The 23,231-nt window shown below is 28.3% G+C and overlaps 1 protein-coding gene across 3 annotated transcripts in view; it reads left to right on the top strand.

Moving 5' to 3' along the window:
- Positions 1-8,767: 8,767 nt before the first annotated feature.
- Positions 8,768-23,231, top strand: part of LOC129915978 (neuropeptide CCHamide-2 receptor-like) — a 109,490-nt gene continuing 95,026 nt past the window's right edge. For all 3 annotated transcript variants that reach the window (XM_055995719.1, XM_055995720.1, XM_055995718.1), the window contains exon 1: positions 8,768-9,680. The gene's annotated coding sequence lies outside the window, so the exon portion shown is untranslated. The remainder of the gene's footprint in view (positions 9,681-23,231) is intronic.

Genomic DNA, 23,231 nt, shown 5'->3' with positions numbered 1-23,231 from the left:
ACTGGCAGCTTCAGAAGCTCAGAATCTGTTGTTGTATCATGTTTCTTGTCGTTTTAGTCAAAATTATTTATGACTTCTTCTATTTATAATTTTCTTTGTTTCTCAGTCCAAGAAAATTATGATTTATTGGAATTAATGTGAATGGAAATTTCGTGAACAAATTTTGAGATATTTTTGAAGCGAGGTATTTTTCTTGAAATTTGGGACATTAGTTGCTCAATGGAATATTAAAATTATCAACACTAGATTTTACAATAAAAAATCATAGGTTTATTTACAAAATTCTTAATCAAAGAATTCTACAAGTGATTGGACTAAGTAAATTAGAAATATTGAAACAAGTCGAGAAAAAAATAACTTTCTTCCACTACAAAACTAATACTGCAAGCACGTGTCTTCTTTTGTACGCAATTATAAAATTTATTGAAAACATGCGAAATACTTTGCATGAGTAAATTTGAGTAACCTTGATTTCTGGTATCAAATGTTTTGCCTTTTGAAAATCTACTTCCAAAGTTTCTTTCTCTTTCTCATCATATAAAATTTAAATCTAACAGAATATGAGTAGGAGGTATATTCACTTCACGAGTTCTTCAGTCTTCACAAATATTTGTGAAATTTCCTTAAATCTGCTTGAAGAAGTTAGTCCTGAAGTAGTTTTTCTATTTGAACTTCTTTTTCCTTCATTCTATTTGATATCTACATCATTTCATCTTTTCAAAGCAAATAAAATGCTTGTGTTGTCATGACTCATGAACTGAAATTTAAAGTCCTCAGCAAAACAAACAAGAAAAATGTTTTAAAATCAAACCAGAAAATCATACCCATCAAAAAAGTTTCCCAAACGCAAAAGATGGCCACTGAAATTCAGGATATTCAAGATATTTGATTTTTATCATGGATGGCCTTGGTGAAATTACTTCGACTTTGAATTTGTGGATTGTGGCATTTGATGTTTAACTAACTTTATCGTTTGTGATTTTTTTTTTGCAGCGTTCACTTAAGTTTTTGTTTCCCTCTTTTATAAGTATTTTATGATAGAATCATGTCGAGTCTGTGAAAAATAAACTAAGTTTTTAACAAGCTGAGCTGTTCAATTTCAAAGGGTAACCAACCATTTGTTTGTGAATTACTTTTTTTTTGAGTCTTTTATGAAAAATAAGAATGCTGAAGAAGAACAATATTGTTTTAAATTAAAGATTAACCTTTAATCATTTCTGTTGGTAAGAGAATCATTAAAGAAATTATAAGGAACTATTTACACATTTTTTTTGTTTTTATTTTGTGTTAAAATTTTAATGCCAATGTTAAGCAATTTACCCAATAAAATTAATGACGTTTTCATTGGAATACTTAGAGAAATAACAATAAATCAATAGCTGACTAATTGAAAGCCCACTTTGAAGTTGTTAAATCATTCGATTACTATAAACATTTTTGAAAGGAATTTCAAAACTGCCGGCTTCGCTGCCCTACATGGAAGAATTAAAATGCACAAGCTTTGCTATTTCGCATTTTAATTAAAAGCACATAACAGTCAAATGGGTTATTGAAGCTCTATATTCAATTTATTTATAAGCTATGAACTAATCAACATTTAACGGTCCGGATGAAATTTATTTTTATGGTCAAGCAACGCATTTTAAAAAAAGAACTTTTTAACCATTTTTATTATTGACTGGACCATAATAGTAAAATTCAATATAACAAATTGATTTTTATTCTTGCTTCTCTTGAACCAACGTTATTTCATTTTTGAACCATATAAAGATGGAAAAATTATTTATTTTTCTTTGGAATAAGAATGTGTACGACAATGATTTTAAATAAATTCTCCATATAAGAAAGAAATTGAATGAAAAGCGAATGCAGTTAGTAAGAATGAGGATGACTTAAATAAAATAACCAAACAACCTTCATATTCAACCTTGCATGACGATTAGTTTGGATGTAGTTGTGATAAAAAGTTCTTTAAGTAATTGATGGTTTTTTTTTTTTCTTAAAAATTTAAACGTAATGTTTAATTTAAGAACATTTTTCAAAAAATATATATTTTTGGATTTATTTAAAATATTTTTTTTTAATCAATTTTTTTGAATATTTTCATTAATATTGTTTTTTATATGAATACCAAACAATTTTGTTTTGAAAACTTTTTGAAAATTTTAGTACCTATTTAAGCACCTATCTACCACAGTACACATAGTACAGGTAAAATAGTACATACACAGAGAAAAATATGACCCGCTAAAAATTAACAGATTGCCATATTGTTTTATCGTCCATACATTTCATAAGGAAATCTTATTAAAATCAACGATTAATAAGGTTTTTTTAAGGAGATTTCTTATTATTTTTATAGAGAAAATCTTATTAAAATTTGACTGAAAAGTTGATTTTTTTTGCAACTTAGCACTAGAACAAAAATCGCGATCAATATTTTCATGGCAGGTTGGTTCAGGTGGTAAGGTGGGCGACTAATGATTTGAAGTCTCCAGTTCGATTCCCAGCCTGGTCATCGTTTTTTTTATTTTTTTGCAGATTTTAAAACAATAAGGTAAACCCGATTGTTTTAATAAGGTTTCCTTCTTGGATGAAAACCATAGAGAAATCTTATTGTTTTTGTTCTATTTTATGTGGTCTATTTTTCTCTGTGTAAAATCAAGAAATAAAAAAAAAAAAAATTGTTACACTCATGAAACTTGGCAAAAAGTTTGCTTTTGGGATAAGAACCAAGTACAAAAAAAGTAATTTTTACAACTTGGTGTAAATGTTTTGGTTGGTATAAGAATTAAGAATCTATAAATCATTTATAACAGAAACCAAGAACCCAAACAGTCTATACAAATATTTAAGGTTAAAGGGTGTTTTTTTTTTTTGGGAAATAGGGAAAAAACCGCGATAAGTCCGATAAAATCAATGGTATAAATGGTACCCTTACGAAATTCATTAAATATGTTCTCTATCCCATAGGAATTACGAATAATGTAAGTCTATACATTTTTTTATGTGAAAGGGTGTTTTTTTAGAAATAAAGAAAATATAGGTATATTTGAAAAAGTGTGTATTACTAGAGTAATATTAGTGGTACCCTATTGAAATTTAGCAATTATGTTACTTTTAAGATAAGAAACAAGAATATAAAGTGTCTATAAAAATATCATGGTTATTAGGGTGTTTTTTTGAGTGAAAACAAAAATTTGGTAAAAACATTGATTGTGGGATAGAAAGCAAGAATAAAGAGTTTTTATAAAAACAATTTTGGTGAAAGGGTGTTTTTTTCGAAGAAACAGTAAAATCTGCTGGTCCCAAAAAGCCAATGATTCATTTTATTTATGGTTTTGATGACAAATTAAACATTTATAGATAAGTTCTTACATGTTTTACGCAAATCATTGGATTTTGGAACAAATTGCAGATTTTACTGTTTCTTCGAAGAAACACCCTTTCACCAAATTTTTTTTTATAAAAACTCTTGTCCGCGAAAAAAAACCCTTCCACCCAACTTTTTTGTATAGACTTTTTTTGTACTTTGTACTTTGTATCCCAAAAGCAAACTTTTTGCCAAGTTTCATGAGTGTAACAATTTTTTTTTTAATGCCTATTTTACCTGTACCTACTAACATAAAAAAGGTAATATATTCCGAACTGACATTGGTCGCCAAATTGTCAAAACATGACAAATTGGCGACCAATGTCAGCTACCGAATTCTTAATTGTTTAAATTACCGACGAAAAACGCACAAAAACCGATAAACCACGCACACCACTAATTTTTAAACAAATATTGACCATTTTCCGCGTTGAAACACGAAGAAAATTCGTTATTTTTCAATTTATAATTTTTTCAAATGACATTTTATAAATTAAAACAAAAACAAATTTCCGGTTTACTGCGATTGAAAAATAAAAATTAAAGGGCGACCTGACAGATTGGTGCTCATTTTTGACAAACAAATTTTGACAACTTTCGGAAGATATTACCTTATTATGTGTACTGTGCCTATCTACATATTTATATAAAAAACTATCATCAAAAAAATTCTAAAAATATTCTTGGCTATCCAAGAAATTTTATGGAATGCTATGTTTAGTTTAAATTATTTTAATCTCAAAAGATAGTGGGGTTCAAAAACTTTAATTTTTATTACCTAATCAGTAGAATTTTTTTAATGGCAAGAAAAAATTATGAAAAAATTTCATCAGTTTTTAGCCTTTTTCAAAATATACCTATCAAATTTTTATGGTGAAAAACCCATTTTTTTAAATAAATATTCTTGAAATTTTGTTTGAAAATGTGGAAAAATAATTTCTTCATAGCGGCAAAATATTGATTTTTTTAACGGCTTCAACAATTTTCAAAAACAAAAAATCCAAAAATTCTTAATTGTTCAAAAAATTAAATGGTTTATTTTAATTAGAAATAAAAACCACTTTAGAATATGTTTTCGTAATTTAAAAAACAAATATAATACTATACTGTTTTTTGGGTTCAGTGCAAAGTATGGAAAAAATTCAAAACAGCCTGATTTGTATGGTCTTTTCTTTTAACATTATTTTTTAGTCTCATGGCAAGCTAATAGTGTATTAAAACTTTTTTTATTTCGGTTATAAGTTTTTGTCACATAAGTACACTAAGGATTGTTATTTTTATAACTCAAAAAGTGCGTTTTTCATACAAATTGTGTGTAAAAAGGCTTGAAACAAACAGTGATAGCCAGCAGGGATGCGGGTGGACGCGGATAAATGATACCTTTTTGGAAAGGTCGTATTTCCCACTTTATAACTCAACTCCTCGGTGCAGCGCTTCGTAAATCATCACTAAATGGCCTACTTTTGACATGTTACCTTTAAGAGGTTGTATAGGTTGCTGTAGGTGCCAGGGGCGTATACAGGTTTGCTTCTTGGGGGGGGGTCATGCCAATTTTTTTTTTTTTTCAAAAGTTTTGATATCAGGCATAAACCTGAAAATGGGCTTTTTGAATTATTAAACATTAAAATTTGTGCGTCTTGCATTTCGAATCAAAAAGTTCCGAATGTAGTTCTAAAAATAACCAAACAAAAACGGTATGAGATTCGTTTAAGTTTAGCGTTAAGCCTTAAAGCCTAGAACGCTGCTGATGTGAAACGAAATTTTTCGTCGGTCTCCACGAGGACAACGAAATGCTTGCGAAATCTGGACCGAAAAATACTCAAAAATTGCAAAACATAAATGAAAATAAAAGCAAACACGCATCGCAGAAAGACACGCAATGACAAAATGAACAACAAAAACAAACAAAAAAAATCAAAATGTCATTTTTCCACACACAATGAATGTCCCCGGCAATTGTTTGTGTGCGAAAAAGAAGTTTAATTTGCCTTAAAACAACTGTTCATTGTTTTCCGCTAGCCCAGAAAGTTAAAATAAAAATCGTTTTTACTTAATAACAGTTTTAACTTTTGAATTAAAAGTCTTCCTAACCTCAGGCAAACGAATCGCAAAGTTTTGTAAAAAAAATTGCATTTGAAAATATAATTTTTTTTAAATTTTGTTTTAAAATTGAATATGAATTTAAAATACCTTTATTAAAATAGTAAAGACAAAAAAAATTATTTTGGCGATATTTTCGAATTCGTCCGTTTTCAGGTATTAATCAGCGGTTTACAATATAAAAAACATTCAGTTGTATTTATTAGATTAAGCCCTGCTTTTTCAATCGTCAGATAGACTATCAGAAGAATAAATGTCACTCTAAAAAAAAACTTTTATTCCTAGGAATAAGCTCTAACTAAGGTTTATCTAACTATTCAAAAAATTAGCCCTAAGTGATATTTAATAATAATATTTAAATTGCCTTAGATAATGTTGCTTACATTGCTTCTATAATTGGCTGGCCATTGATGATTAACAAATCGATAGTTGTTTCAAAAAATGCAACAGATCTAACAAATTTAGTATGTACAAAATACTGTCATATTCTGTAAGCAAACAAAATTCACCAAATTTTATCAGACGAATGTATTGAACTGGAACATTGCAAAAAACTAAAAAGATTTGAGAAATGATATCCTTCTTTAACATTTTGCCGATGACGAATTTTATCAACAGAATTGACCTCCACACAGCAAGGCCACAGAAAGCTTCCCTATTTAAAACATATTTTATTCACTTCATCATATAAAAAAATAGAAGAAATGGCTGCTTCTTTTATTTGCTGGTAAGCAGTGTCTTGCCCTTAAGATATTATTTTGTGTACCTACCAGATTCAATTTCTTTTAAAAAGCTTTGAATATAATAGGTACGTATCCGGATTTTGTTTCCATACAAAACTCTACAGCACAGCTTAACTAATATTATCGAACGAATCAAAATAATCGTAATCCAGCATATCGTTCGCTAAAAATATGACCACATCCCCAAAATATGGTAAAATAGTTTGTTTGAATACCAAAAACTTTTTTTACTTTTAATTTTCGTTCATGTTCTAAAATTTCAACATTTTGAAAATAACACCAGCACACAAAATAAAAAAAGTGTCATGTACCAGGAACCAGACCTATCTTTCTATATATTTTTTTGGGGCACGCTGAATCCGAATTTCAAGTCCGTTTGACCCTGTCACCCTCCAGTTTTGAGTAAAATGCTGGAGGGTGACCGGGCAAAACGGACTTAAAATTCGGATTCAGCAGGTCCAAAAACATATAGAAAGATGGGTATTGTGCCTGGTACATACAACTTTTTTTTTGGTGTGCTGGCACTTTCGCGAAATGTCGCTTTCATCCCCGGCACACAAAAAAAAAGTTCCATGTACCAGGAACCAGACATATCTTTCTATATGTTTTTGGACCCGCTGAATTCGAATTTCAAGTCCGTTCAATTTTGAGAAAAATGCAAAAAACTCCAAAAAAGTCATACAAATCCAAACAAAATGCAGTCACAGCTCAAAACTGGAGGGTGACCGGGCCAAACGGACTTGAAATTAGGATTCAGCGTGCCTAATAATCATTTTTAGCAAAAAAACAAAACCGACTTCCATGGATCAAAACTGGGTTTTATGGTTTTTAAAATAGTTCCTTTGGCTAAAAGTGAACGAAATTGAAATGGGACCACACTGCAGCCACCAGCTTTCCAATACAAAAAGAATTATCAAAATTGGTTCACTCAGTCCAAAGTTATGCGGTAACAAACATAAAAAAAAAAAAAAAAAAAAAAAAAAAAAAAAAAAAAATACAGACGAATTGAATCAGGGATGAGAATGCTAAGCCCGAAAAGTGAAACATATTGCCCAAAAAAACGAAGTAGATTTGGAAAATATGTAGCAGATAATGAAAAAAAAAAAAATATACATATAAAACAAAGGAGAATGCCCAAAAATAAATATATTTAAAAAAAAATTATTTTCATTGACTTGGTCTTAGTTCCATGAGCAAAGATGTGCCATCTGCCATATAATAACCTAAGATTGTTTTTTAAAAGCCGATGTCTGATTTATTTTATGCAAAATGCATGACCGGACCCAGAGCCATTATGGGGATCTGGGCGGTTACATAAAATAATTGATATCTTGGATGGGTCTTTGATTTGGATGTATATGAAAGTGAAATTCTTGCAGTACCTAGTGAGCCAATTTAAAAATAAAGAGCACTAACAATGCATTTTTTTAACAAAAAATGTAACAAGACGACACACCTTAAATGAAATTTTGTTCGTTAGAAAAAATTTGTCAAACGAAGTAGAAATAGGTTGCTACGTAGCAGATACATCAAAATAAATTAATGAAGTAGATCTGCTACATATGAAGTAAATACTCATCTCTGAATTGAATACCTCCTCCTTTTTGGAAGTCGGTAAAAACATATAGAAACATAGGTCTGGTTCCTGGTACATGACAATTTTTTTATTTTGTGTGCCGGTGTAATCTTACTCAAGAGATTTCAGTATCACTTAAAAAATTCTTTTTTAAGTTCTGAGTTCTTGGGGGGGGTCATGACCCCGTGACCCAAATTAACATTTTTCAAAACCTATTTTAAAAGATCATATTTTTTGACTTTTTTTCCACTGGTCACATACCTACTAGTACCTGCATATAAGTTTTTTCTAAGTTCATTAAAGTAGCCTATTTTTTTTTTACATTGAATGACCTTCATTAAATTTGAACAAAACAACTTCCGAACGCAGAGAGTGGTACAGAAGCTTGCATATATCTAAAGTCAATACTCTATAGAGGAGAGCAAACTTATCACAGAAAACAAATTAACACCTCTCTCAGCTTCCCCTTCTTTGAATACTTTCTACCCCCAGAAGTCAAAATACTATACGATTGTTTTTGTTTACATTTTTTTATGAATGAAAAGCTCACTGGAATTCTACTCAGTCAAATAAAAAGCTTATTTTTATATTACACGGCGAATTCATCTTTGAGCACGTGAAAATCTTAATGAAAACAAACATGTTTCCATTGTCAAGTGCACACAAAAATCGTACAAGGTGAATCCAAATAAAAGCTTACCACCAACAGCTGATGTGTCTGCTTGGTATTGACAACAACTGGAAGCTAATTCACTTTTCCAAAGAAGGGGATATTCTCGTTGTTCATTTTATAGTAGCCTCTCAAAAGATAACTTCGCCGTGTCTTTTCTTGTTAAGTCTGGTGAAATGAGCTGTGAAGTTGGTATTGGAATGGAATAACAAAAAAAAGATGCCAATGCCATTTACCTTCTAAACTTTTGCTTCGGACCACATCCAACAGTTTTTCCAGTCAATAATATTGGTTTGGTATACTTGCTCCAAGTTGGTTAAATCAAAAAACCAGTTTACTCAATCCGACGGATTCGTGAATTCGTATTTTAGATTTCCTTCGAATGGTTAGTTGATGCCTGTAACCGGGAGCTATCGGACGAGCTAGCCGGTGTTACGTTGCGGCATTTCACCACTCTTTTAATCGTTCTCACAAATTAATTTGTATAAGCTCGTTAAATAATTTATAAATTAATTATCTTGTTGAAAATTAAAACAAAAAAATTATCAAGATGATAAATTTTAAGTTAATGTTTCGAACATAATGTTTTTGTCAAAAATTTGATGAAGATATTTTTAAATTTATCAAAAAAAAAAAATAAAATAAATTATATACATATGTATATCTCCCACGGAATTTAATAAATAAAAAAAAATACATCAATGATTTGAGTGTTTAAGAGCTTCGCATTTAATTAAATGACGTGAAGTTGAGAAAAATTGAAAAAAAATCTTGATCTTGAGATGATGGCTAAAAAAATGTGCTGCCGTCCAATTCTCTGAGTGAATTATATTAATGTTTTAAGAAAATAAATTTATTTTTGTGGTGAAAATTAAAGAATGTTCACAATTTCATTGTGCGTTGTTTTTTTTCTTCTTCCATATTAAAATAATTAATGCAAATAAATTAAATTTATCTTAAAAAATTATTGTATCGTGTGGTTGGTTTTGGTACTGGGCAACAAAAAGTGTCGTGTATTTAAGTGATTTTTTATGCGCGAGTCCTTATTTATATAGTCTCTTGAAGGATAGCATAATAAAAATTATTTATTGTTATAAATTGAAAAAAAAGGACTTTCGTCCAGCGAATACGCAAGGATAATAAAAGTGCAGCTGAATTATTGGAAGGATTTATTCGTGCAGCGAGTTTATTTGCGTAGCAGCTATAAAGGAAGCGGATGTAAGTTTTTTAATGGCTGTACGCGTCTGAACGTTAAATTGAATTTAAACATATTTATATTTCTCGGGAATTTATAATGAAAAAGGGAATTGAAGTGCTTCATGGATGAAATTACTCTGAATTGCATACTTTTGAATGAAATATTTATGTACTCTGTCTTACTCCTGGGGGATTTGGGTTTGTTTTTATTGGTCTGGTGCGTTGAGTGTATTAATTATAGAGATGGATAATAAAGGGACAGTTGGAAAAGAATATTGGTTATATTTGATGGCAGTTAATTAAGATTTTATAATTCATGAAGAAATGATGGATTTTGGACGGATTGCGGTACATATTTTTTTTTTTTTTTAATTTTTTAATTTATTCCATTTGAGAGATTCGTGAGATGAATTGTGGGTGTCAATTAATTTTTCTTTGACAACAAATATTTTTGGAGGTCACTTGAACTTTTTTAATTAAAGGTTTTTTTGCTCTCTTGGATTTGATGGTGATTTATTCTAGAAAATATATCGGATGTAATCAGTTCCTCAACGGTTGCATTTTATTGAAATTTTATTTAATTTTAAAATGAATTTATTTTTACTTTTGGAAGACTTTAACTTTTTTTTACTAGTGTTAAGTGACATAGTCTAATTTTTTTTTTGTTCAAAAGCTAGTTCAGTCCTAATGCAAAAAATTTCAATACAAAGTTTAAAAATATTTTTGGATGTGGATAAAAAAATGAAGATTTTAATTTTGTAGTTTTTTTTTATTCATTTTTCATAATTTTTCAAAATTAAAAATAAAATTTTGATTTTTTATAAAAAAAAATAAGTAAAATGTTATTGTGTATTTTATGAACTTAAATGTTTATAGGTATTTGAAAAGAACACGAACTTACTTCTTATGCAAAAAATTATTAGAAAATTTAAGTCTAATTTTATTACTAAGTAATTTTATAAGAAATTTGGGTAAACAAAAAATTAAAAATGTGTTTACAAAAAGATATTTTAAATTATTTAAACCTCAAAACGAAGTATGCTTCGAATTTTGGCATTTTTGTCTAAAATTGTTGGAACAAATATTATTTGTTTTGTATGAAAATTTTCAAACATTTTTCAAACTAATAAATATGCCGTTCTGGAGGAAAATATTTATTTTCACATATGAATCGTTTATTTCAGAAACAGCATAAGTCCACTTTTTCCAAAAAAAAATTTTTTTGGAAATTTCTCATTTATGTATAGAGTTAGTCATCTTCTGAAAAAAAATTAAGTATGTCAGACCACCCAAAATACGAAAACCGAAAGAAAAGGGTTCAAAATATATGGACAAATTTCACCCGGTGACAAAATTTTTTACTGTTAAATACATGACTTTTTACCAGTTTTAAATTATTTTGGTAAACATCATGACACGCAAGCCGTTATACATCTATAAAAAGGTAAAGATTTACTCTATCTACTGCTATTTAATTTGTTAAAATCGAAAGTAGGGTTCAAAAACTATAGCTAAATAAAAACAAAAGTTTTACCAAAAAAATTTCGTTTATTTCAGAAACGACATAAGTCCACCGACTTTAAAGGCTTAAAAACCCGCAAAGACTTAAAAAAAAGGTTATATTTTAAAGGTTTCTAAATATATCTTAGGCTAGATTATAACTCGGCATACTCTAAATTTGAAATGTTGTGGAATTTTAAGTAAAAAACAGTTTTTTGTTGCTCCTGAAAAGTTTATGCTCATGGACTTATGTCGTTTCTGAAATAAACGATTCATATGTATGTAAGATAAAATTGCAAGAAAATTCTTTGGTTGGTAATGAAAATACAAACTTATTTATTTAAACAAAAAATTGATTTTTTTTATCAAATTTTTTTTAATTTTTTAAAAATTCTTGTTAAAATCGGTTGAATCTCACTGGTCAACAAGGTTTTTTCCCACAAGAACCAAAATATACTTTCTAGAGGTTTTTGAGTTGCTGAATCCGAAATCAGAAAAATTCTATTAAATTTCGTTCTTGAAATATTACCGTTATAAACTGCAAAAAAGGGTTTTTTTTATAACGGTTATATTTCAAGAACGGAGGCTAATAGATTTTTTCTAATTGCAGATTCGAGCTCAGCAAGATAAAAACATTATTTTGAAAAGAATATTTTGGTTTTTGTGTCAAAAATTCTGTGATCAATGGCATAAACTTTAGATTAAGTTAAGTTTCTCTTTGGCTTATTAACTGAATTTCAAGATGTCTAGAGCAATTAAAGACATATTGAGAAAATTTAAACAGTTTTTGAAAGAAGAATATCTGTTCTTATAATAAACGTTACAAAGGAGATGGCACATTTTTGGGCCCAGTGTGTTCACTAACGAAATGGGTATCAAATGAAAGGTGACGGTAAGCACATTACGTGGGTAAAATATTTTCAAATTCGGTAGTGGGATTTTGGAGATATTTGAGTTTGAAGTTTCGGATTTCAAAATCAAGATTTCAGCTATTTTTTTGAACAATTAATCGTAGAATGTGTAGAAAGGACTTTTTATATTGGAAATTAGTTAATCTTTCTTTTTCTAGTACATCATTTTTATATAGGAGTTATACTTTCAGAGTAACAGAACCGCAAAGTATCTCATTCTCAGTAATTCCGCACTTAACTCTAAGGGTTGTTTAAAATATTTAAAATATCAAAAAACACACAATTTTCGGTAGTGTAACTCTGAAATAATAACTCCTAGAGAAAAATGATGTACTAAAAAAAGAAAGATTAACTAATTTCCAATCTAAAAAGTCTTTTCTAGTTTTCTGTCCGACCAGTCGTTCTCGAGATATTGAGACATATGCGTTTTTCAAAATGGCGGTCGCCCCACAAGACCAAACAATACGCAATCTGAGATTTGTACTTGGGATAAACCCCTCTTCAATACTGCATTCAAACTTAGCTGACGTCATACCTTTTTCCAGATTTTTCCCCATTGACTGAACTATAGTTTCTATTCTTATTATTTAATAGGCATATTTCAGCGCGTTTTTGTGAATTTTGCTTATTATAAGGTTTTTGTATGTTTTAAAGAACTATTTTATATATAGAATTAAAGGTAACACATTAAGCTATCGAAAAATTACAAAAAAAAGTGGATGTCACCACTGAATATTTTGATATTTCGATGTGCCAAATGCCTCGCTTAAAAAAATCACCTTTTGAGAAGTAAATACCTAATATGTATTATTTTTTTTAATAAAGAAAAAAACTTTTGATACAGATTTATAGACAAGAGAAATACCTTTCATTTGATACCAATATTATTTCTGTACACCCATTATTACGCATTCTACGATTAATTGTTCAAAAAAATAGCTGAAATCTTGATTGTGAAATCCGAAACTTCAAACTCAAATATCTCCAAAACCCCACTAACGAATTTGAAAATATTTTACCCACGTAATGTGCTTACCGTCACCTTTCATTTGATACCAATTTCGTTAGTGAACACACTGGGCCCAAGCTCCATAGAAAAATGTGCCATCTCCTTTGTTTATAATGAATTATCTCACATAAAAGTATAGCCTCGAAAACCGCCAAAAAGACGTTTTTTAACATTTTATAACGGTAATATTTCCAACAATTTTACGGAGGCCAATAAAATTTTTCTGACTTCAGATTCCAGTTCAGGACATCAAAACCTCTAGAAAAGTATATCTTGGTTCTTGTGGCAAAAAAAGTTCAATTTGGTTGACCAGTGTTTTTTACGAAAGAGCCAAAAACAAATAATTTGGTATGAAATTTTTTTTACTGAATTTATTATGTTTTCATAATAATTTGAACCAAAAAGCCTTGTCCTTGTCCTTGATCCATATTAAAACGACATTAAGTTTTATTTCATATAGCTACAACAAAAATAAATTAGGTATATTATGTATTTAATTACAAAAAAATTAAATGCGCCACTTGGTCGCTTGTACTTGCTTTAATAGTTGTAGTTGTATAGAATTAAGGGACTTTTCTCTCCAAACGAATTATGCAATTTGATTGTTTTTATAAGAAAGAATTTTTAGAAAAAAAATATAACCGTTTGAGCTACTTCTTTTGAATAAAATTTTCAAACATTAAAAAATTGGTATGCACATAACTTAAACAAATAAAAACAAAGTTTTCATGGACTCTTTTTTAAAAAATTGTTTTTTTTTTTTTCAGAAAATAAAAATATTAAAATAAAATTAAAAAAATGTGTTTTTCGAAAATGTTACTTATTTAGTGGTAACTTAAATGATTTTGTATAAAAACATTCCTTAAAATAAAATTTTAATCAAAATCAATTTTTTTTTTGTTATATGGCAGCTATCTAATGTTTCTGTTAGTCTTAAATTTTACATCTTGGGTACATTACAAAACTCCATATTTGAAGAAAATCGATTCAGTAGCCTAGGCTGTATTTCGAGATAGATACAGACTGACAAGCAGACAGGCAGAATTGGTGGACCCATGTGTGATTGTTATCGATCTAGCGTTCGATTTTTTGCAAATTGTAATATAATGGAGTTACTTAGCCATCAATTTAGAAAAAAAAAAAATACAAAATTATTTCTCACAAGTTCCAGTGTCAAAACATTATACATACCCTTACTTATGTATATAAAATTTTATACAACCTTGGTTTTTTTTTTTGAAAACGCAGACAGAAGTTCTTTAAATTAGGAATGTGCAAAATACCAGCGGCGTATTAGAATTAAAAATTCTAAAATTTTTTGGTAGATACAATTTAATTTGAATAAAAATACAAAACCAAAAAAAAATAAATAAATAAATAGTTTTAGTTCTGGGTTTTTGCATGCTAATTTGTTTAATCAACCATTCGACTTTTAGTCATGGTAACATCTTTTTAACTCAAATGCTATTATTTTCAATTTGAATGTTTTTAAAGTTAAGATTTATTTTATACATTTTATTCAAATCAAATTAATTATTTAGATTTGAAGAAAAAAAAACAATTTTTCAATTTAAAGATATAAATTGCTAGCCTGTGTGTCATTATTTATTTTATTAATTGCGAAATGATTTAAATATTTAAAAAAAGTTTTTTTTTACTTAAACTGAAAGCATTCATGGTGCTTAAATTAAAATCTCAGCTCAGGAATGTTAATGGGCAGATTAAATTGATAAAAAAAAAAAAAACAAAATATAATAATCAAAACATAAACTTATAGAACTTGAAACAAAGTGAAAGGTATACCCTAAATTAATAGTTTATTTACAAAACATGCAAAATAGGATGTATCTTATAAATGAATTTGTGTAGTATGTATAGATTTTATGTAACACGAAAATAGGCAAAGATAGGAAAAAAGAGAAAAATACAAAATTACCGTTTTGGGGGGAAATATGTCAATATTATTTATTTGTAACACTTTATCATCAAAATAAAATATATTCATTTAAAAATCATTACTTATATCCTACGCAACTTGCAACAGAAACAAATTGTAAAATTAGTTTTTAATTTCTATGGAAAATGATGATGAAAAATTAACAAAAACCTTGATATCAATAACCTTTCAAAACATCAATTTTTCAATTTGTATTGTCTTTTTTTATGAACTCAATTGAAACATGAAAACTAAAATTTTCATAGTTTATAAAGCATTTTATGACTGACTGATTTCAGTTTCCTTATATCTCTCTAAAAAAAATAAACACACAAATAAAATATTAAACCATGAACAAACCAAAAATCCAATACAAAAAAGAAAAAATGCGCAAAACTTATTCAACTGTGATAACGAAGTTGTTTGGAAAGTGCAAATAATGCTGATATTTCATATTGTTCCTTTTTTCCTTTTTTATTTTTATAGTTTTTGTGCAACTTAAAGAGTTCGTTTTTAATAAATTTTTATTGTAGGGTTGAAATGTTGAAAATCTTAAATAAACTAAATTTTGTTGCTTGTGTAAATAAAACTATTTCATATTTAAGTTAGGAAAAAAAAACAAACAAAATTGATTCCATCAAAGCGCAATTTAATAAAACTTGATTCATAATCAGCCTAATTATAAATAAGAAGTTAAAATGTAAAAAACAAAAAAAAAACTTGTTTTTTATGAATACATAGAATACTGTCTACTCAGATCAAGTTTTTGCCTGCACGAGCCAAAATTTAAATTATTGAATTGAAATTTAAAAAAAAAAACGAGTAGATATAAAAACAAAATCTTTTTTAACAATTTATCTATCTTTATGAGAGGACGGTAAAAAAATTTAAATATTAATTCCTCCTTTCCTTTGATATGTTTTTCTTTCAGTTTATTATTTCATTTCATGAGTCAATTTCTTATTTTTAGGTATTAAACATAAATTTGAAGTTTTTTCTTATGATTGAGAAATTATTCTTTTTTTTTCATAAGCATAAGTTCTTAATCATATTTATCTTTGTTAGATATTCAATTACTTTTCTTCATACATATGTACATATAAGTACAAAATTTCAAATTTCATAAAATGGCTGAAAGTTTTCAATAACAATATTTAGTCCAATATCAAAAACCGTGTGTTTCCAATTTTATTGAAACAAATGTCACGCATACACCTCAGTGACCCAAAACCGAAAAAGTCCTATTTAAGTTTTTTTCGATGTAAAAACTTAAAATTAATTGAATTTGCATAGTTTATCAAAACGTTTAAATAGATTGCATACAAAATTCTATGAAATGAAAAAAATGTATGTTTTTTTACAAAATAAATTACTTCTGGACTGCCAAGAGCAAGATACAAATACTAAGTGCTAATTATTATTTTCTCCAATGCAATGATAAAATAATGACCGCACTCTTGGGAAACAAACTTTTAATTTAACTTGCTCTATAGTGCAAGTATTGGGTTTCATGTCAAATAAAAATGTATTTTTCAATCTTAACAAACATCACGATGATGGAGAAATCCAAATAAAGTGCTTAATTTCATACTAGGTATACGTTACGATGCGTAGCGTGTCGGTCTGCCAGATAATTTTTATAAGATTCTGAAATATTCTTATTATTTAATTTCACGATTGGAAAACAGCTTTCACGATTTTTAACTTCTGGTATAAATTTTCCTTGCCCTTTTTTTTATTTTTGTATACCACTTTTAATTTGTTTCCCCTTAAAACCCTCTCTGTTATAGAAAATATTAAATTGCAATCTTGGTTTCGAGTTCAAAACATTTAAAAATATATATCTTTTTGTTTTGAGACTTCTTGATTGGTTGTAAAAAACAATCATTCGAAACCGACCACAATGGGGCAAATCGACCCAAAAGCTGGCAATAATTAATAAAACCAAATCGCAAATAAACTTAATTTTTTAATGTTTTCTAATAGAGAAGTGAAATTGTCGATTTTTCATCGTGATCTTTGAAAACAGTTTTTCATTTTTTTTGTTGATTCATTAAAAATTTATGTATGCAACCTTCAACTTCGGGTATGTAAGAGTTATTTAAACAATTTTTTTTTTGTTATATGTAAATATATATGTAAAATTTTAGTGAAGTTCCGTGATCAGTTTTTTAAAAGGGTTATTTTAGAGGTTCTGCGAAATCCATTGATTTTTAAATGTATTCCGAGTGGGATCGAGTTGTGTTTTATGTGATTTTAAAATGTTTGTGATGTTTATTTTGTGATTCCGTCAAAAAAACGTGCTCGTTTTGCACCCTTTTTGTGATATGTGAATTTTCGTAACTTTTGAACCTTAACTTTTTTTTTTTTATTTTTTTCGTTGATTTAGGAATCTCTTCAAATTCAATTTTTTTTACAAGACGGCAACTTGTAGAAATTATGAAAAGATGTGAGAGTGTTATGATTGAGGATCAGATGGATTTTTTAAAAAAATATCTTCTAAATATGACAAAAAGTACCGAAATTACCCAAGTTAATGAATTGAATAGACTTTTATCGCATTTTAAATCCGAGTTCAAAACGCGCAGGGTCAAAGCTTCTAGAATAGAACAAAGATTTAATGCAACAAACGAAAATTGGCTCAATACCTCAATTGTTCTTAAAAAGGCAGAAGAATCTGCAAAGAAACGTGCTCGTCCAAAAAAATTGCAGTCTTATCCCCCAGAAGCACCTGCGCTTTTGAAACCTCCAAGCATTCCCGAAGCAAACATTTTTGTTGAAACTAACGTATCTGATGACGAAAGTGATGAATTATAATTTTATAAATTATAATTTTTTTTTAGTTTTTTTTCAATTAAATTTAAAAAAGACGATGAAAATAAAAACTTTAAATTAAAAATAAAGATTTTTTTTTAAATCAGATTTTCTCTACAATAAGGGTAAAGTTGGATAAAAGCATGGATAAAAGTTATGTCAGATAAGAAATTAATATATTATTAAGTATCTTGAGCCTTAAAATAACCTTTCAATCTGAAAAACACTAACATTTTTATTAGATCCCAAATAAGTGGGCGTTCTAGTGGGCGTGACAATTATAGCATTAGATTTGGCCTAGTAAGTATCTCAGAAGCATATATACAAAATTTCAGGTTCCTAGCTCTTACGGTTGATTTATTACCACGTTTTAAGGCATTCTGCCCCACTGTGCGACGTAGTTTGGCAAAGATAAAGCCAGGAAAAGAGAGCAAAAATCATAAAACCCCCATAACTGAAAAACGGAACGAAAACGAGAAATTAACTGTTAAGTTTTTTAACTTAAAATGACCTCTGGAATCTATGGTTTTCATTTGGGGCGGGACACCCTGTATTTTAAAACCATTTAGAAAAATCATTATCCTCTGTGGAATTTTAGTGGTTTGTTAGAAAAAAAAAGTAGAAAATAAACACTCAATTAATGGGCTAAATAATCTTCAAATAATTAATAATCAAAATTTGTATATTATGTACCTACAAAAATTATAAATTGTATTTGCCAAACAAAATTAATGATTTGGAATTTTTAGAACCACGTGTGGTAAATTTGAAATCCCTCAGGGGCTATTACTTTTAACTTTTCCATCATCGAAGTGTAAACCTTTTTTTGTACATTATTGACAGAAAATTATTGCGAACATTTTAAACATAAATACCTATAATTTAAACATGTTTAAATAATTTGGAAAATGATTGATTTACTTATATTTTGGAATTTATTCTCATTCAAAAATAGTAAATGAATTAAATTGACCGTAAGAGAATCAATAATGAGGATAAACAAAAAAAATTATATTTTTGCATAGCAAACATTTTTTTTATTCAAGACGTGTTTTAGACCAGTGCCGATGCCTTCAAAAACATTAAAAAGTACAAAAAAATCATAGTAGGATGAAACCCATTGGAAAAGGAGGAGAATATGATAAGAATGAAAGGAAAAATAAATTACGGGCGAGCCGAGTTCGGGAAGTAGGTGGGTTGAGTTTTTAATGGTAAAAAATGGTATATCTCGATTTCCGGCAAAACTACAAATCCTATAGAAAAAAGTTGTACGGCAAAGTTGTAGGTAATAAAAAGATCTACAACTTTTGTATCAACAATTTTTCACATAACCTCAAAATTTATGTGAAAAATTCAAAAAACCGAGTTTTTGGTTTTTTATTTTTATCTTTTTCAAAAACAAACATTTTTCTACGAAATTTGGTGAAAACTTACCTTATTATGTTCCAAATACACTGTAATTTATTTGATTTAAAATATTAATTTGTTCACCTTATTTTGACTTAATACCAAGAAAACACCCTAATTTTCAATCGAAAATTCACGTGTCAAAATATCAGCTTTTTTCAAAAAGTCGGTGGGCATTTCGTTCGTTAAAATGTCTATTTTCTGATGGTGTAAAAAAAATTTTACATTAGTGTACTATAGAACATGTTCTAGTAAAATTCCAAAAATGAAAAAAGCTTGAATTCAAAAAAAAATTTTTATCATTGTTTACAATTTTGGCCTATTTATTCAAATTTACACTTTAATTACTCAAAAAACGTAAGATTTCATGTAACATTGATTAATCTTACGTTTTTTGAGTAATTAAAGTGTAAATTTGAATAAATAGGCCAAAATTGTAAACAATGGTAAAAATTTTTTTTTGAATTCAAGCTTTTTTCATTTTTTGAATTTTACTAGAACATTTTCTATAGTATACTAATGTAAAATTTTTTTTACACCATCAGAAAATAGACATTTTAACGAACGAAATGCCCACCGACTTTTTGAAAAAAGCTGATATTTTGACACGTGAATTTTCGATTGAAAATTAGGGTGTTTTTTTGGTATTAAGTCAAAATAAGGTGAACAAATTAATATTTTAAATCAAATAAATTACAGTGTATTTGGGACATAATAAGGTAAGTTTTCAAAAAATTTCGTAGAAAAATGTTTGTTTTTGAAAAAGATAAAAATAAGAAATCAAAAACTCGGTTTTTTGAATTTTTAACATAAATTTTGAGGTTATGTGAAAAATTGTTGATACAAAAGTTGTAGATCTTTTTATTACCTACAACTTTGCTATACAACTTTTTTCTATAGGATTTGTAGTTTTGCCGGAAATCGAGATATACCATTTTTTCCCATTAAAAACTCAACCCACCCACTTCCCGAACTCGGCTCGCCCGTAATTTATTTTTCCTTTAATTTTCATCATATTCACCTCCTTTTCCAATGGGTTTCATTCTACTATGATTTTTTTTGGTTTCAAAAATTATCGACCCAGGTCTATTTGCTTTAAAATTCGAAAAATTCAGATTATAAATTAAGTACATTAAATAATTTCAAGACCTCTAATTCATTATAATGCTGCATTACCTTTAAACATTTATCAGTCTACCTCCTGAATTTTTTTTTTTAATTTTCTCAAAAAAAAATATCACACATCTGTAAGAAGATTTTATCACCTTTGTGTGTGACACACAGAAGCCAATAAAATATATTTTTTTGTTGCCACTCAATGACGCAGTATGTTGCCCTGGGAGTTCTTAAGATAACTCCCGGCTTCTTCATTTTGCATAATTAATTGTTTCCATTTATCAACCGGAGTGGGCGACTAAAACGTGATAACCTTTTGTAATGGTATTCTAGACAAACCATCATACCAACCTCAGCAGAAAGGTGACAATTTGCTGTCTTTGACAAATTGTTATCTTGGCGAGACGAAGTAGTGAAAGTGCTCTTCTGCCATTGCATCCTATTATCCAATTTTGCTCCTTGAGATTTCTTATTTTTTTTTCTTGCTTTTTTTTGTTTTGAATATAAAAACAGCAAAAATTTAAATTCTAGAGTTTCAGGACTTTTTGAATTTAATTAAACTTGACGTTTTTTTCTTTCTTAACCACCACAAAAAAAAAAAAATAAGAGGACCAATCTGCATTTTGAGCATTTAAGCTTAACCCATAATAATTGAAGGCTAGAGTGGCAGTTCTAAAATAGGATTATTCCAAATTCGTCTCAAAGAGCATTATCCTGGTGCGGTATATAATCTGTGTGTGGATCTGTTTTAGTGCGTATAGAGTAAGCGAATTGTCTATGAGTGGTTTTTTGGTCGAGAGGTGGTCTTCTTTGTCTGGTAGATTCTTGGTTTGGATAAGAGAGAGAGACACAGTACGATTGTGGAGTTTAAATATATAGTGGAAAATTAGTTCTCAACTGTTCAAGGACTTTTTGAATAAGTTTATTTTGTTTTTGTTTGTGTGAATCGAAAAGAGTATAAGATTAGGAATAATATGATTTGAAAAGTTAATAAGAACAAAAGTGGATTATACTATTGTGAGTTACCTTCTGCAAATAATAGACTTTCTCATACCTATTTACATTCGAAATAATGCTTATATAACGGAATTTTAAGGCCATTACAAATAAGGTTCTTTGGAAATGGAAATCATTTCTTGGCATTTAAGGATTAGGTACTACCAAGAAACATAAGAAATTGATGACTCTGTTGAATTTTGTAGAATGTGTAATAGGGTGGACCAAAAAAATCATTTTTTCATTATTTTAATTTGCTCTACCGATAACTTGTTTTCTCGACACAAAATAATGCTACCCTAATTTTTTCAGAATTTCTCGATGATGTTTAGGGGTTGCGCGCACCCCTTTTATAAAAAAAAAATAAGCTCTTTTAGTTTTTATTTTTTTATAGCTTAAATAATTTTTGAATCGAAAAGCTGTTTGAGTAAAAAGTATTGAGTTTCAATAGATATACTTACATCAATTTTTCTTTTTTCAAAAAAAAATATTTTTGACTAATTACCAGGCGTTAGAAGTCGAAATTACTGATAAATGCTGGGAAAAAAGCCTTAAAACTATATTTTACTGTTTTTTATAACGGTTAAAATTATTTTTATCGTATTCCTCATCAAATTTACTATAAAAACAGTGCTTTTATATTGTTCAATTCTTCTTAAATTGATAAAAGAAAAATAATTTTTAAAAAAGATCGTACCAAAACAAGTAGTGAAGGAAAAATGGGGGAGGGTACTATATCTTGGGCGCCGAGATTTGATAACGGTATTTTGTAGAGGAGTTGAATACGATCATTTTTTACTATAAGAGGGGTGGTCTATCTGGCTCCGTTTAGGCGGGAATGGCAATTTTCTAAAAAATGGATTTAAATAATATTAAAAAACAATGGCAACACTTACAGCTATGAATGATACTTTTTTCAAAAGCTAGAACTGTGCACTTTATTCTAATTTTAAAGTGTAGTTATTTCAATCAATTGTTTTTGAAATAATCGATTTTAAAGTAAAAAATTGGGAAAAAAAGTTTAAAAAAACACATTAAATACTATTTTTGTCAAGATTGTGGATTACAATACAAAAAATGGCTGATAAAATAAAGTGTCACAATTGATTCCTTATCAAATACTGAAGTCCACGCTTCCTAGTTTTGGAGAAAATTGAAAAATAAAAAAAATTCTTTTTTCTTTTCATAGAATTTTTCTGACCTCGGATTAGAGCTCAGCGCACAAAAAACTATTAGAAAAATATACTTTGATTTCTATAAAAAAAAACTTTTTGACTAGTGAAATCGAACAAGGCATTCGATTTTTTCTTCCCTGTTCGAATTCACTAGTCAAAAAGTTTTTTTTTTTATAGACATCAAAGTATATTTTTCTAATAGTTTTTTGTGCGCTGAGCTCTAATCCGAAGTCAGAAAAATTCTATCACATCACGTTTTTGAGATATTACCATGCAAAACATCACAAAAATAGTGTTTTCGACGTTCAAAATTCAATATCTCAAAAACTTTGCACGTAAGAGCTATTCTAGTGATAGATTCAAATTTAAAAGGTCAATGACCATTAGAAAAGTATAATTTTGTTTCTATGGAAAATTATTTCTCGCCAATATTACTGTCATTTACGGAAAAATCGATCTTAAAAATCGTTTTTATGTTTTTTTCAATTTTTCTCAATATTTTCTAAAACAAAAGTATAGTTTTCCCACACAATCTTAAATAATAGGTTTTAATCTAAATAATTTCATTCCAAACTTTTCAAAAATCAAAAATTTTTTCGGTAACTTTTTTGATTGAAAAATAGGCTATTTTTTCAAATTAAAATCGTCAAAAATCCAAAAAATTCACTTTTTGCTCAAAAAACATTTTTAATAGATAGAAAACATAAC

The sequence above is a fragment of the Episyrphus balteatus genome, chromosome 3, assembly GCF_945859705.1.
Source record: "Episyrphus balteatus chromosome 3, idEpiBalt1.1, whole genome shotgun sequence".
Classification (NCBI taxonomy): Eukaryota; Metazoa; Arthropoda; class Insecta; order Diptera; family Syrphidae; genus Episyrphus; species Episyrphus balteatus.
This window is presented reverse-complemented; position numbering and strand designations above follow the sequence as displayed.